Source organism: Magnolia sinica, chromosome 14 (assembly GCF_029962835.1).
Source record: "Magnolia sinica isolate HGM2019 chromosome 14, MsV1, whole genome shotgun sequence".
Classification (NCBI taxonomy): Eukaryota; Viridiplantae; Streptophyta; class Magnoliopsida; order Magnoliales; family Magnoliaceae; genus Magnolia; species Magnolia sinica.
The window spans coordinates 63,772,758-63,789,564 of NC_080586.1; the positions used below are offsets into that span (position 1 = coordinate 63,772,758).

At 40.4% G+C, this 16,807-nt stretch overlaps 1 long non-coding RNA gene across 1 annotated transcript; it reads left to right on the forward strand.

Annotated features, from left to right (window-relative positions):
- Window positions 1–2,383: 2,383 nt before the first annotated feature.
- LOC131224795 (uncharacterized) lies at window positions 2,384–3,593 on the forward strand. Its single transcript, XR_009161182.1, has 3 exons — window positions 2,384–2,461; window positions 2,907–2,945; window positions 3,342–3,593. It is a non-coding gene; the product is annotated as an uncharacterized LOC131224795 (long non-coding RNA).
- The last annotated feature ends 13,214 nt before the right edge of the window (window positions 3,594–16,807 follow it).

The window sequence follows — 16,807 nt, forward strand, 5'->3', positions numbered from 1 at the left end:
GACTATCATCACATGTTTCATTTGTGATTTTAAAGATTGTGAGAGTATTTGAATTTCCTTAAAAATTCGGTTCTTTACTATCTGTTTAGCTGGGTTTAATAATTCCATATTTGCATTTGGAGAGGTATTCAATCTTCCCACTTTAAAATCTTCCCAATTCAATCTTCCCAATTTACTATCCACAATCTCCTTCATTCAATTGCTCTCTAGATTGAATCAGTTTCATAATGCACTAACCTTTGCTCTATCATTTGGTAGTGCTTATTTCCTTTGCTTCTATTATAAATTTTGTTTATTCTTTTTGTCATTACACTGATTGTTTCAAAGATTTTATTTGGAATGGAGCTTCGATATTAGGAACATTATGTGATCTAGGTTGTAGGAATGAAACTACAATAGTTATCAGTTGCATCTGGTTTATCTAAACTGCTGGTTGCATCGTGGTCATATAATCTTGGTGAGGTTTGGTAGTTTTCAAAGGCAGTTCTTAGTTTTGAAGGAATGGTCATGCAAATCAGCGGGCAATCTGGGAGTTGGTTGTACATGTATCTATCTCCTGGTGGAACTACCAAGCCATTTCAAAATGCAAACTTTCAGAAATGATTGATCACAAATCTCTCTTTATAATGACTACTTTACCATTTCACTCTGATTTGGGCTCTGAAATCATCTTTATTAATGTTGTGGGATCCCGTTCAATCTGACAGGATTACAGAAAGTTAAATAAACTGGATCTTGTATGTTTTAAGTTGTAACAACGAGTTCCACTTTCATTGAAGTGTTTATATATATATATATATATATATATATATATATATATATATATATATATATATATATATATATATATATATATATATATATCTTTTTATATTTTTAGAAAGTATGCTTCATCTTAGCCTTATATCAGTAGAGTTTTAAGCCAATCCTTACAAAGTTTTGTTTCTTGCATTCGGTACACAACCGTCTGATTGTTCATATTTGAAACCCATCTAACATGCTCATCTATAACTGTTTTGATGCATGGTTGCTTGTACAGGCTCCATATAAAAGATGGCTGATATTGAGGACATTCAGCCCCTTGTCTGTGACAATGGAACAGGAATGGTTAAGGTGAGTTTGTTTGGTATCAATTTCGTAGCCATACGTATTTCATTATCAGCCACATAAGTATTGCATTTCAATCTATCCATACCATGCCATATCTATGTATGCTCATCACCTATATGTTGAGTCAGATTGTTGTGGGTGGCCGGCCTAATTAGTGTCAGGTTATCTTAGCGGTGAGCTTAGCACACCAGTTTGAATGGAACTTATGTCCAACTTTTAGGCGGCATGAGGCAAGAAAGACCTGGATATTGATTTCCTTGGTCTTATCAATTATCTAAAGACTAGATTTGTGTGATCATCGACACTTATTCTAGGTTAATGGTGGCTGCCCAACCACCATGCACGAATCCAATCTATGAAGGGAGACAAATAATTCAACAGTTGTGATTTTCTGCCTATCCTTTAACATGAGTCCATTTCTGAAAAGGGGCTTGCTTAATGTGCCCTTGGAGATCCAGAAAAGAATATATATCTTACTAGAGATTCTCAACGTTGATGTTAGGTCATTTGAGAGGTGCTTAAGGGATCTTTTTGTTAAATGGGCCACACATGGCTGGGCTCCATTTTTGTATTAAAAGAATTAAAAAAAAAAAAATCCCTAAGTGACTTCTTATTAAAAAGCAAACAACCAAATTGTAATTTTCTCAGTCTGCTTTTGGGTACCCGTGTGACTTGAATTGCAAATGCTCTGTCTAAATCATGAGGAAATGGAAAAAGTTAGCAATGTTTGCTAATATTCATGAGGAAGTAGTCTTCAAAATTCAGTTATATGCTTTTCAAAATTTAGTTATATGCATTTCATATGTTGCTTGCTGAAGTCATATCATCTTTGCTGAAATCTCCCAGGCTGGAAGATCCTAGCCTTTTTTTGCTGTTGTGGCCTGAAAATATCTTTGGAGGCTTCCTATCTCTTCATGGCACCCAATAATGGAATAATGACATTAAGTACACATGGCAATTAGAAAACACTGGTTTGATGAGAGTAATTCAGCCTCCAGACAAATTGAATGTTTTTTTTTAAAGACAAATTCATTACCAAAATGTTCCTAGATCTTTATTTTTATTGAACAATCGCTGCGCCTTTCTTGATGTCTTTCGATTATTATGAATAAACGTGCCATTAAAAGAAGGGAAAGTTTTTCCAAAGAATCGGACTGAAGTTGATGGTGAGATCTTGTTAATTTGTATTATCATTATGTAGGGAGAAGTTTGCTTCAGTGCCTAATGGTTCAGTGGTGGTGACTTTGCTATGGCTGCAAGTGCCGGTGGTGAAGCTACTGAGGCCAAGAAAGAAGAGAAAGTGGAGGAGATGGAGAGATGCTCCATTGCTTTCAGAGTAATGTAAGTTATAGTGCACGTAGTTGCTTTGGGACACCTAGTCCAATCCATTGATGTAGACTGTTCATCTTTAACCCTTACATATGATTCCAACGGATCACTCTTATTAGGCAATCATGACCATGCCATCCATCTTTAACAAATGCCAACTAAAGATGCCACTTTTGAATCCTGGGACAGTTTCCCCTTTTGTAATATATTGATTTCTCTATTTCTCCTGTGATTATGTAAATAGAGCTATTGTTACCAAACGGAAATAGTGTTGTGGCTCTATGGTAAAGTATTAGCTCTACTCCATGAAACTAGAAAGTAGCTAGCTGATCTGCTTTGCAACTTAAGAAAATGGTAAGTTGCTCTTTAGCTTTTGCTAGTTAGTGATGATTTGTTCACTTCAAACAAGCAAATTAATGCATACCTCCTGCTGTTGTAAATTTCCACGGGTCAAAGAGCTTTAGAAGGCAATAAGAACCATACAAACCCTCTATTCTGAGGCCAAGGTTAGCTCTGTCAATCAAATCTTGCTCCCTTAATTAAAATTTCCTTTTCTTTAATGCAAAACACTACTTGGTTTTCTCAAGGGGTCGAAGCGGACAATGATCACCTAGAAGATCTCGGCAACAAAAAGGTCTTCGCATTCAAATACGCACATCCATTTGTTGCCTGCTGGTCACATGTAGGACTGTCAATGAGCGAGGCCCAGGCCAAGGGAAAATAAATTTTTAGTCTGAAAATTTATTTCATAGCATGTTTGGATGAATGTCGTTTCAAAAAATTTGTTTGTGGGAACGTTGTTAGGAGCATTAATTCAATTTACATAAGAGGAATTCTATGTTTTCTTTATATTTAGTTTTCATCCTTTTTCAATTGACTGATTCTTTGTTTTTATGTTGCAGAGTCTTCTAGCGGTGGTTCGCCCTCGAATAATTACAAAAGACGCACAAGAGAAGTTATTGGTATAGCTGTCGGATGTGCAAGTGGACTACTGATACTCGCATCCATTTTCTATCTATGTTGGATGAAGGATGCACCTAGCCATATGTGAGTGCACATAGACTCACCAAGATTTGTATTTTCAGTAGTATTGTAATTGTAATTGTAATTGATTGAATGAAGGATTGTAATTGATTCATTATTGAATGAATGATTATAATTGTAATTTTTAGTCTGAATGAAGGATTGTAATTGATTCATTATTGAATGAATGGTTGTGATTGAATGAATGAATGAATGAATGATTATGGAGGTGGTAATTGAATGAATAAATGATTATAATTTTTTTAAATGTAGGAAATTGTCTGCTAGTCACATGTGGGATTTACTTTTTATAGTTATGTGTTAAGAGAAAAATGTAGGTAGAATAAAATTCTCCATCTAAAAGAAATGAAAAAAATTTACGGTACGGTTATAGCTACGGTTATAAACCATAGCCATAGATTGGTGAACCTCACAGCGAGTTGGGATGGAATCGCGGAATCTGCGATTGATGGCCAATCGGGACAGCGATTGGCGGTGGAATCGCAAGATCCACGAATGATCACCGATTTGCGAATTATCTATGGCTACGGATTAAAATCGTAGCAATATCCGTATCCATTTTTTTTGACATGGAGAATTTTATTCCACCTACACATAGTTATAATCAATATGTATATATAAGCATATAAATAAAATTTTTATCTCTTTTTTCTTCATTTCTTTCTTTAATCATATAACAAGAATATCTTCTAAACCAAAATTAGTTACTTGACATATCATATATGATTTTATGGTTGAAAGTTGGGCGGGTTCAACCCGACCAAAATGTGATCGACCTGACATTAGGTTGGGCTTGGACAAGATGTTATGAGAGTTGGTCTTGCGATTGGGCCATATAAATGCCAACCCGATAAAACTTGGGTTGGGCTCGGGTTGAGGTCTCGGGTTGCCTGACCCAACACGAACCCGACTAATATATAAGTTCCTTATAAAGCAATTTATAATTGAGTGCAGATCATTTGTGTTAAAGGGAAAGGAAATTTCAATGCCGACTGCTTTTAATGGTCCACATCATTTTCGGTGACTCATCTCACATGTAGACTCCTACATGTCAATATCACATTTGGGGACAATATATACATTGACTTCCCATTCTAGAGTGAAATGAGAAACGGAATCGCCGGGGTTGATTGTGAAATGCATAGAAATGACTTTGAAAATCTTTGAACTGGGGGTTATTTTAAAAATCCAAACATGATGGGACCTTGAAAATCTTGAAATTTTGGATAAGAAACAAAAAATCAGAACATGATGGGACCCACGACAAGAACACATCATTATGGGTTATTGTGTAAAGCTCATAATGGACAGTACAAACTGGAAATTAAGCGAGCAAACATGGAAATTAGCGGGACAAACTGGAAATTGAGCGGGCCAAACTGAAAATTGAGCGGGACAAACTGGAAATTGAGCAGGCCAAACTGGAAAATGAGCGGAACAAACTAGAAATTGAGCAGGCCAAATTGAAATTTAAGTGGGCCAAATTGGAAATTGAGCAGGACAAACTAGAATTTGAGTGGGCCAAACTAGAAATTGAGCGGGAGAAACTAGAAATTGAGCAGGACAAACTGAAAATTGAGCAGGACAAACTGGAAAATGAGCGAGCCAAGCTAGAAAATGAGCGGGACAAACTGGAAATTGAGCGGGATAAACTAAAAATTGAGCGGGCCAAACTGGAAATTGAGCAGGCAAACATGGAAATGAGCGGGACAAACTAGAATTTTAGAGGGCCAAAAAGTTGAGCGGGCAAACATGGAAATGAGCGGGACAAACTGAAAATTGAGCGGGATAAACTAGAAATTGAGTGGGCCAAACTGGAAATTGAGCGGGACAAATTGGAAAATGAACGAGCCATCCACCTCCAGAGCCATGAACAGACCTGAACAAGGAGACAAGGGCTAGCTTTGCCAACTTCAACTGCTCTTGGGAGTAGTTAATAAACTCTAAAAGATTGAAAATCCATTGTCCTTACACAAATGTGCAAGTCCTGAAACATGGCAAATATCAAACTGGTCATAGCATTTTTTTTAGGTACGTTAGAACTGTGCTTTGACATAATGAATACCCTAGGAAATAAGCCACTTTCAAAATACCCACCAATATAGCTTCTCCAATTTTGCCAATTATAAAGGTAAGTCTTTAGAATTTTAAGAAACAAAACTATGTGAGATTACTTCAGGATCATTTGAATTGGGGGCATCTAGATGCATTGGATATTTCAATTACCGGGCATTGCAATGCCTGGATGGTGTAACTGCTGGCAATTGAACATAAAACAATGAAAAGTTGAAAAGCTACAAACATAATATAAAACAATGGCTCTTTGATATAAACACATAAAACTTGTAGTAGAAGACATAGAACATTATGGGGATGTTCTATGCATAATGAAGCCAAAATATGAACTATTTAGACCATCTAAGGTGGATCCCACATTTATAGGGCCATGGTATATCCAAGATTCTTCATCAGTCATAGGCGATGCGCCTAATATAAGTTTCCAACAACACAGGGTATATCTACCAGATTACTCAATTTTTATGAAAATGTTCCTCAAATGAACATCCTAGCTTATCCTCTTGGGGCTGCCTGCCTCCAGAACGCCAAGAATATCTCCTAATTGTTGAGAAACTAGTTTTGAATGGTCTCTCAGTTTAGTGCTGGATGTCTTGGAGGGACCAAACATCTAACCTTTTCTAATTCAAATCCTTTCAGATGGAAAATCGGAATAATATTAGGATACTCCATTATGAACCAACTCTATTGGTTCATCGATAAATCCGTGACCACTTCTTTGTTAATTGTGTAGTGAATTGGTTGTAGCATCACCCGTGGAGGATTATTTTATATACATTAATGATCTCCCATGTCCTAATAAGACTCCTTAGCTCATTTGTCAGTGTTGTTTCCGCCCTTTTCTTAGGATTATACATCATATGTTGTAGGAAGAATTTCAATCCTTCTATAAATAAATTCTATCCTTGTTGGGAGTATTTGAAATTTTATTAAGGTGAGAAGTTGGGGTTCTCCATCTTCAAATTGGTTGTGTGAATAATAGTACAATACCTTGTTTGCTTTTAGTGCTTGTATGTAACGGTTATGGGTTATCTACAAATGTGATGTGAAGAGTTGATCCATATTACATGTCTTCCTTTTTTAGCAACCAGCCAAGGAAAACATACCTAAATAAGACTTTAATTTCACTACTAAACTATGGAGGTGTCCTAAAAGAATACTTTATGGATCTTCTGAAGAATGCTTTGAATGATGCTCAATTTCCAGTTTGTCTAGCTCAATTTCCCAATTTCCAGTTTGACCCGCTCAATTTCCAGTTTGTCCCGCTCAATTTCTAGTTAGGCCCGCTCAATTTCCAGTTAGGCCTGCTCAATTTCCAGTTTGTCCCACTAAATTTCTAGTTTGGCCCGCTTAATTTCTAGTTTGGCCCGCTCAATTTCCAGTTAGGTCCGTTCAATTTCCAATTTGGCCCGCTCAATTTCCAGTTAGGCCCGCTCAATTTCCAGTTTGGCATGCTCAATTTCTAATTTGTCCCACTCAATTTCCAGTTTGGCTTGCTAAAATTAGTTTGGCCAGCTCAATTTCCAGTTTAGCCTGCTCAATTTCCAGTTTGTCCCGCTTAATTTCTAGTTTGGCCCGCTCAATTTCTACTTTTTGTAATTCCTCCATGCTACAAGTTCTCCAGATGCAAATAATTGAAAAATCATGAAAACATGTCCCTCATAATGTTGTTCTGTTTTCTTTGCCGCCCCACCCAACAATTACACGTCTGCCACAAAAGCCCTGCCAACCGTGAATTTGGGAGTGCACTCAAGCACACCCAAAATAACCTTTTGATTCTATGTATGGTATATATGATAATCAATGTTCAGTATTTTGATTGTGTTGTGGTTTTTTAGGTCGTATTGTTCAAAGGTTGGATGCTCGGTTTCAAACCTCTACCAAACAAAGTCGTCAAAGCAGTTAACCCACAAGTTAGCCCTTGAAAAAGGGATCTAGCGCTCACATCTGTTTTATATTGCATGTGCTTGGTTAGTGTATTTTTGTCAAATGCATGTTTATTGTTAATTAATCAATTTGGCTTTTATGCATGTTTATTGTTCATTAATCAGTTTGGTTTTTACTCATATCATAATTCATATTTCAGCTAGAGATCATAAACAAAAAACTTAAAGCTTATTATGATGCATGGGATAAGTTCGTACAGTCCTGGATAATTATCAAGATCAATAACCCACACTGCGTCTTTCGGTGGCGGTTGTAGGTTTGTAACATTTTCATGAATGGAAGTTCTGACAGGGGGAAAAAATAAATCTAAATTCTTCTATTTTTCCATCCTGCATTAAGACAACCATCATTCTCATGGCTGCATTTTTTTGAAACTTTGTCGCTTGTATGACATCGTAGGCCGAGCTTGCTATGAGGGTGGAGGGCAAACCTGGTATGTCTGATGAAGAGGTATGTTTCTTCATCCGACATTTTCTTCTATCTTCTTTTAATCTTGCCTTGTATCCCCTAATTATCTGTACTTGGGCTCATGTAATTACCATTTGTAACGCCTTGAAAATCGGGGGTCGAGCAAGTACCCAACTGCCGAGTTCCAACACATCACTTATGTAACAAATATAATGATGATTTGATGTTGTCCATGTTAGTGCATAAAACATGAATGAGATTAATCTAAATCAGCGAATCATACTCCAGGGACAGTTAAATTTACGTAAGCGGAAGACTGTGATAAGGGGATACCATATATATACCAATACTGGTCCCCAAAGTATGAATACATTGCCAGGTTAAATAATTACAAGTACTGTTTCAAAATACAAAATGTCCATAAGAAATGATGGTCCACTACAAGTATAAGCCCTGAAGCCCCGTTGATTCAGAACGGTCTATGTAAACCCGCCTGAATACTGCATGTAAGAGAATACCTCCTCATCATCCTCGAAGTTCGGCTTCGCCTCACAGGCTACGCTATCATCTGAACCTACAACAGGGTCTGGTTGGTGTTTAAAACACCATCCCGTAACGTGGAAGTGAGTGATCAACTCAGTGGAACAATAAAGTAAAGGTTAACATGTTATCAATTCAGTCAAGCAGTAATGATAAAACAGCACAATCAAACATCCCTAAATACTCTGATTAATGCAAGAATGATATGAAATAATGATGCATGCCCTTGCCTACTCTCCCTCAGCGACTTTATCTCACGATCGCGACATGTAACCCTTCCTCAGTGCTTGACCTGCTACGCCAAACACACATGTAATGCGGTGCATGAACATGATTACCGAATTTCTTATTAGACCCTTTTCATACAACAGGATTGGGAAGCTAATGTACCTCCCTTATATCAATTCCCAAACGATGATCTATTCTAGGGTCGCCAGTCCTAGAAAATCTCATACGATATTATGGTTCTAAGTCACTGCAAAGGGCTCATCACCTTATCAGTGCAGGCCTAGTATGTACTCTTCTTGCTACGTAAAGGCTCGTCACCTCTATGCGGTCTTAGAGTACGCTCGAGGTTACTACAAAAGGCTTGTCACCTTATTAGTGTAAGCCGACAGCTCGAATACAGTGTCTCATACTATCGTATTCGGTTCACAAGGTGTGTTGCTCACTGGACACTACGGGGAGGCTTGTCAGCCCAGCGTAGGCCGACAGCTCCACCACAGTGTCCCATACCACCATGCCCAACTCATGAGTCTTAGCGGATCGAGGTACCAGGGTTAAAGGGGTTTTCACTGGTGAGTTTGGTACCTTAATTCAAGCAGTAGCATCCATATATGGTGAACATACATTGGGTCAATCGAGTTACTTGACGAACTCAACTAGTATGAGCGCATGTAAACTTAATCGACATGGAGTGCATAAGAATTCTGCGTGGCCTAACCACTGTCTTCAAGTGACGTACGACTCGGATTCATCGAACGCATCTGTCGTAGCTAAAATAGTTCAGTCACCGGTCGTAAATCATTACCGATTGCCTGGACTACTACGTAGCCCCAAACACACTACAGATCAATAACATTCAAATGTAATAGCCAAGACAACATGTAACAACACAACTAAATATAGATCACATATCAGCATTTCAATGAACACATAGAATACATGTTAACATACACGAGCATTTAATTCACAAATCACATAGTACTAAAATAGACTACATGAAGGAAATTGTAACCCTAGATAAGGGGATTGAGAATCCTTTCTCAACACCCTCATTAAGCACATTACATTAAGCATTTTCTCACTCAGGCATTTTATCAAACACTTAGACTACACATATTACATACATGTAATAAGTTAGTTAAAACGCACATCGTAGTAAATCCTTCCACATAGGAGTTGCCACACATACAACCATCATATATCCTCACACATAAATCATGGCAAGCACAAATCATGAATCCATATTCATTCAGTCATTTCAACAAACACTTAGAATGCATTAAAATCAACATAGTTTTCACCTATGTGTAATATATGGGAAACATAGTGTCTAAGCATATGAGATAGTAATCAAGTCAGTCATAAATCATTACTGACATTGAAAGTTTTGAAAACCATAACCTAAACATTTATAGTCCGCACCTTACACCGGTAAACGCGTATTGAACTCAGTTTGTATACCGAGTCTATGTCTACTGCACCACAATAACCTATATCAGGGAATACGTCAGCTATTTCATTTATTACAATAGTTGGAAACCCTAAAGCAGGTTAGGGTTAGGATTCATTACCCAAGTATGGAATCGAAATCACCCGTATAGCGATACAGATAGGGTGGCCAAGTACGTGGAGCAACGGGATCAAATCCCAGGATGAATCTCCGACTCTCTCTCTCTCTCTTTCTCTCTCTTTCCTTTCCTTTTTCTTTTCCTCTCCTTCTTAGGGTTTAAAATTCGTATGAAATATAAGAGAGAGGGTTTAAGGCCCTTATATAGGCCTAGGTCTGATGGAAATGGCCCTAGGGCCAAGGTATGCTTAAGTTATATCCAAAGGGCGTCTGTTTCAGCCCAACGGAGCACTTCTGGTGGCCCCTTTTCCACGTACGATCCGACTTAAGCTCCCTTACCATGGATCTAGGTCAGACTGAGTTTTCGCTCCGATCAGGTTTACAGATCGACCGTGGCGGACCAATTTCAGTTCAACAGTCACCGTCATTCGATCAGGACCACAAGTACATTGCCATGTATGAAAAATTTTCCCTGATCCAAGGGTGTATTTGGGGCAGATTCTGACGGTTTGAAACCTTATATTTGGCCCGCAAGCGACACGGCTCAGTTTACTTAAATTCGAATTTTATTTCTAAAGATATTCACGTTTCTCACACCCTTTACTCCGGACTCAAGTTGTGCATTTATAGACACAATTAAGATTTGATTTCCAAGGGGGTTTTCAAGTCCAGTAATGCGGTCATAGTTGTTTAGTTTTGCGTTTATCAGATTTTGACGTGCGGTCCAGGTCCTATACAGAGTTTCAGTGTGCTCTCAAGAGCAATCGGGTTTAGGGATGAATTTTAAATTTCAGGATAATGTAGCGTCAATGACTCTGCATGGTTTGGGTCCTGCAGATTATATTTAAAGGGATTAATGCTAACTTCATAAGTACTCTAGTTTAGCACTTGCTAATATTAACCTAATTTCTAAAGGTTTCGGTCCTGGGTGATTTCTGTCTGAGGTGGTACTCGGGTCCTTGTACGGATTTTTCCGAGATGTTACAATACTCGGCCTCCTCAGGTCTATGAGTACCCACAAAGATAGGGGGACGCAAGTGCTGAAATCGCTCGAAAAGGCCGCTAGCACCCACATTCCCAGCAGGGGGCACGGGTGATGCCAGGGGAGCTACGCCCATGCCCTGGGCAAAAATTCCTATTATGGTGGTAAAAAACTACTGCTGCTGTTGTTGCTGCTGCTGCTTTTGCTTCTGCTGTACCTTTTGCTGCTATATCAACAACATCATCTACTCCAACCTATCAGTAGGGGGAGCTGACTGAGGTCTAGATGGCGTCAAAGAGGACGCATAGTTCTACTTTAGAATCGGTGGTACAACAGGTGTAGGCCCATTGGTGGGACCAGTGGCCGGCTGAGAATCCGGCATGGTGTCAGAGGGAAACGGGCCCGAACTGGGGTCCGTATGGCTATCGCTCAGGGGAGGTGCCTCGTCAAACGACTTGCCAATAGTGAGACGTGTCGTACTCCGTGCGGCCTTAGGTGGCATTCCCTATATATAACATAGGGTGCAACCCAAGTCAGATTCAGCATGCCGACTAACTCAACCACACAGTATTCACACATACTTTAAAGAAACTTCATGCATTTCATTTACCAAAATTGTCACAATTACATGAAATACGACATTACATGAATCATGACAGGAAATGCATATGAGCTATTACAAGCAAGGCTGCAAACACTAAAACATACTAACAAACATAAACACACTTTCTACCTACAATACTACTAGGCCCATAAACATTGAAACACAAACATCCCTAAACAACAACAAAACAAGCTACAGTGCAACGACATGGATGACTAGACATCCGAGTCTAGTGACGGAGGAGAGGCGCCCTTATCCTGCAGGTAGCACACGATAGCTTTCAAGGTGTGAGTCACCTTCTTAAACTTGTGCTTCATGAGGGCCTGGGTATTAATGATCTCCTGTCACAGGGCAGCCTGGCTCTCCTCAAGTCGAACTAAATGGGCTTCCTTAGCAGCCCGATCTTGGTCATGCTCCGTTGCCGTAGGAGGGGAGCTCTCATCCGTGTCTTGAGCCTCCACTTCTTCTTCCTGTTCTTCCTCTATCTCTTCTCTGCTTTCCTCCTTGCTTCCATACTCCTCACTAGCCGTCTCGTCCTCACTCTCATCGAGTGGCCCAATTTTCATCTGATTGAGAGTAGTTTCAATGATGTAATGGGTCGGCACCAGCATTTTTGCCCCGAGTCTATAGCCAAACTCACGTGCAATCTTGCATATGAGTTGGCCGAATGAGAGCGAATCAGACGCTCTAGTGGAGCATGCGGTAAGAACTATCTGTCGCAGAACATACGTAGGCACACACAACTTCTCTCCTTGCCCCACTTGGTACAAGAAATCGACCATCAGACGGGTGCACTCGCTGTGGTTGCTCCACCTGGGGTACACGTTGTACGTGAAGATGTGGTGGAGCAAGCGGAAGTCATCAGTCATATTGGTTGCTAGGAGGCTATTGTTTGGATTTCAGTGGGCCAGTTGTCCACAAAGGAATCACCTGCGGCGATCCCTTTCACATGCACTCGTCAAATTCTTCTCGTTTGCATGGGCCTCACCAAGTGGCATTCTCATGAGTCGGGCTATCAAGCCAGCATTAATTGTGGCCTCCCGATCTCTACCCACTGGGATCTTGAATTGCAAGGGCTTCAGTGTAGGCTCTCGAATGTGGGCGTAGAAAGCTCGGACTATACCCACATTTACACGGTACTCACCCTCGAATACAGGACCCCACCCGGCCTCGACCAGGCGGTCCATCACCAGATATTGCCCAAAGAGCTTCTCATCCACATGAGCTTCAAGAAAGGATCCTACGACCATGAAATCTCCCATGAGACAGATCCGCCAGTAGGATCCTTTCGAGGGGAGCCCTGAGATCAAGCTCCCGCTTGGTCCTTATCTCTCGATCGACGCTTGCACTTGCGGTGGCACCTCTCGACCTCCTTGAATGAGTAGGACGACTAGGCCCGACTTCATCCACAGGAGCCCTTTTCTTTCCCATGATAGAGAGAATGGTGGAAATTGAGAAAAGGGCTGTCACAAGCTCGAATAGAGCCATTGGAGTGGAATGATATGTGAGGAATAGGATGGGTTGTTGAACTTGGAGGTATTTGAGACACAAATGAGAGATTTATGCACTCAAATCAAAGGAAAAGAGAGAGGTAGGAGAGGCTTTTGATGGAAAATAATGGAGGGGTGTGTGTATTGAAGGAAAATGGGGAAATAGGTGGATAAAGGGAAGATTTGAGAGAGAAATAAGAATTTTTGAAGAAAAAGGAGAGCTTGGAGGGGTAGGTTATGAAGGAGGTGAGCATTGGGAGGGGTTTAAACCATCCCAATGTGTGTCAATGGGCCACACAACACCCAAGAGGCGTCGGCCCGAACCGGCCCGCCAGGCGGCGAGGCCTCGCGGAATCGGCGAGGCCCTCACCGACCTCTGGACAAACCAGCGATGGCTCATTGGTGGGGCGAGGTGCTCCTATCCGTGGACCCTAAAAATGTGTGGGTCCCATCTTGGGTCTCCCTGGAAGTGTCCCATTTGGTCCCCGACTCCCTCTTGAGTTGTTTCGAGTCACTTCGAGTACTTTCTGATGTACATTCGCATTTATCGATCATTGAAGGCTGGGATGGGATAAATCGTGGTCTAAACCCATCGATTGATGGTCTAGAAGTGATCCGGGATCATTTCACGTGATCACGGGCATGTACGGGCCCGATCTCAGCGGTCGATTTCGGTAAATTTCACCGATTAGCGAAACTGGGAACCCTATGCCTGTTTCTACATTTTCTCGCACCCTCCTATGTCAAAGTACATCAGTGTGTGTCATGTGACCATAACTCAGGTCCATTTTAATCCAAATCATGCTTTGATACCAACTTATAACGCCCTGAAAATTGGGGGTCGAGCAGGTACCCAACTCCCGAGTTCCAACACATCACTTATGCAACAAATATAATGATGATTTGATGTTGTCCATGTTAGTTCATAAAACATGAATGAGATTAATCTAAATCAGCGAATCATACTCCTGGGACAGTTGAATTTGGCAAGTGGAAGACTGTGATAAGGGGATACCATATATATACCATTATAGGTCCCCAAAGTATGAACACATTGCCAGGTTAAATAGTTATAAGTACTGTTTCAAAATACAAAATGTCCATAAGAAATGATGGTCCACTACAAGTATAAGCCCTGAAGCCCCGTCGATTCAGAACGGTCTATGTAAACCCGCCTGAATACTACATGTAAGAGAATACCTCCTCATCATCCTCGAAGTCCGGCTCCGCCTCACAGGCACGCCATCATCTGAACCTACAACATGGTCTAGTTGGTATTTAAAACACCATCCCGTAACGTGGGAGTGAGTGATTAACTCAGTGGAACAATAAAGCAAAGGTTAACATGTTATCAATTCAGTCAAGCAGTAATGATGAAGCAGCACAATCAAACATCCCTAAATACTCTGATTAATGCAAGAATAATATGAAATAATGATGCATGCCCTCGCCTACTTTCCCTCAGCGACTTCATCTCATGATCGCGGCATGCAACCCTTCCTCAGTGCTTGACCTGCTACGCCAAACGCACACGTAATGCGGTGCATGGACATGATTACCGAATTTCTTATTAGACTTTTTTCATATAGCAGGATTGGGAAGCTAAGGTACCTCCCTTATATCAATTCTCAAACGATGATCCATTCTAGGGTTATCACTCCTAGAAAATTTCATACGATGTTACGGTTCTATGTCACTGCAAAGGGCTCGTCACCTTATTAGTGCAGGCCTAGTATGTACTCTTATTGCTACGTAAAGGCTCGTCGCCTCTACGCGGTCTTAGAGTACGCTCGAGGTCACTACAAAGGACTCGTTACCTTATCAATGTAGGCTGACAACTTGAATACAGTGTCCCATACCACCGTATTCGGTTCACGAGGCTGTGTTACTCACTGAACACTATGAGGAGGCTCATCACCCCAGCGTAGGTCGACAACTTGACCACGGTGTCCCATACCACCATGCCCGGCTTATGAGTCTTAGCGGATCAAGATACTACGGTTAAAGGGGTTTTCACTGGTGAGTTTGGTACCTTAGATTCAAGTAGTAACGTCCATACATGGTGAACATACATTGGGTCAATCGGGTTACTTGACGAGCTCGACTAGTACAAGCGCACATAAACTTAATTGACATGGAGTGCATAAGCATTCCACGTGGCCTAGCCACTGTCGTCAAGTGACGTATGACTCGGATTCGTCGAACGCATCTGTCATGGCTAAAACAGTTCAGTCACCGGTCTTAAATCATTACCGATTGCCTGGACTACTACGTAATCCCAAACACACTCTAGATCAATAGCATTCAAATGTAATAGCCAAGACAGCATGTAATAATATAATTAAATATAGATCCCATATTAACATTTCAATGAACACATAGAATACATGTTAACATACATGAGCATTTAATTCACAAATCACATAGTAGTAAAATAGACTACATGAAGGAAACTGTAACCCTAGATAAGGGGATTGAGAATCCTATCTCAACACCCTCATTAATCACATTACATTAAGCATTTTCTCACTCAAGCATTTTATCAAACACTTAGACTACACATATTACGTACATGTAATAAGTTAGTTAAAATGCACATCGTAGTAAATCCTTCCACATAGGAGTTGCCACACGTACAACCATCATATATCCTCACACATAAATCATGGCAATCACAAATCATGAATCCATATTCATTTAGTCATTTCAACAAACACTGAGAATGCATTAAAATCAACATAGTTTACACCTATGTATAATATACGGGAAACATCGTGTCTAAGTATATGAGATAGCAATCAAGTGAGTCATAAATCATTACTGACATTGAAAGCCTTGAAAACCATAACCTAAACATTTATAGTCCGCACCTTATGCTGGTAAACGCGTATCGAACTTAGTTTGTATAACGAGTCTATGTCTACGGTACCACAACAACCTATATCAGGGAATAGGTCAGCTATTTCATCTATTACAATAGTTGAAAACCCTAAAACAAGTTAGGGTTAGGATTCCTTACCCAAGTACGGAATTAGAATTGCCCGTATAGCAATACAGATAGGGTGGTTAAGTACGTGGAGCAACGAGATCAAATCCCAGGATGAATCTCCAACTCTCTCTCTCTCTCTCTCTCTCTCTCTCTTTCCTTTCCTTTTCCTTTTCCTCTCCTTCTTAGGGTTTAAAATTCGTATGGAATATAAGAGAGAGGGTTTAAGGCCCTTATATAGGCCCAGGTCTGATGGACATGGCCCCAGGGCCAAGGTATACTTAGGTTATATTCAAAGGGCGTCTGTTTCAGCCCAACGGAGCACTTCTGGTAGCTCCTTTTTCACGTGTAGTTTAACTTAAGCTCCCTGACCATGGATCTAGGTTGGCTGAGTTTTCACTTCGATCAGGTTTATAGATCGAGCGTGGCGGACCAGTTTCAATTCAACGGTCACCGTCACTCGATCAGGGCCACAAGTATATTGCCATGTATGAGAAAT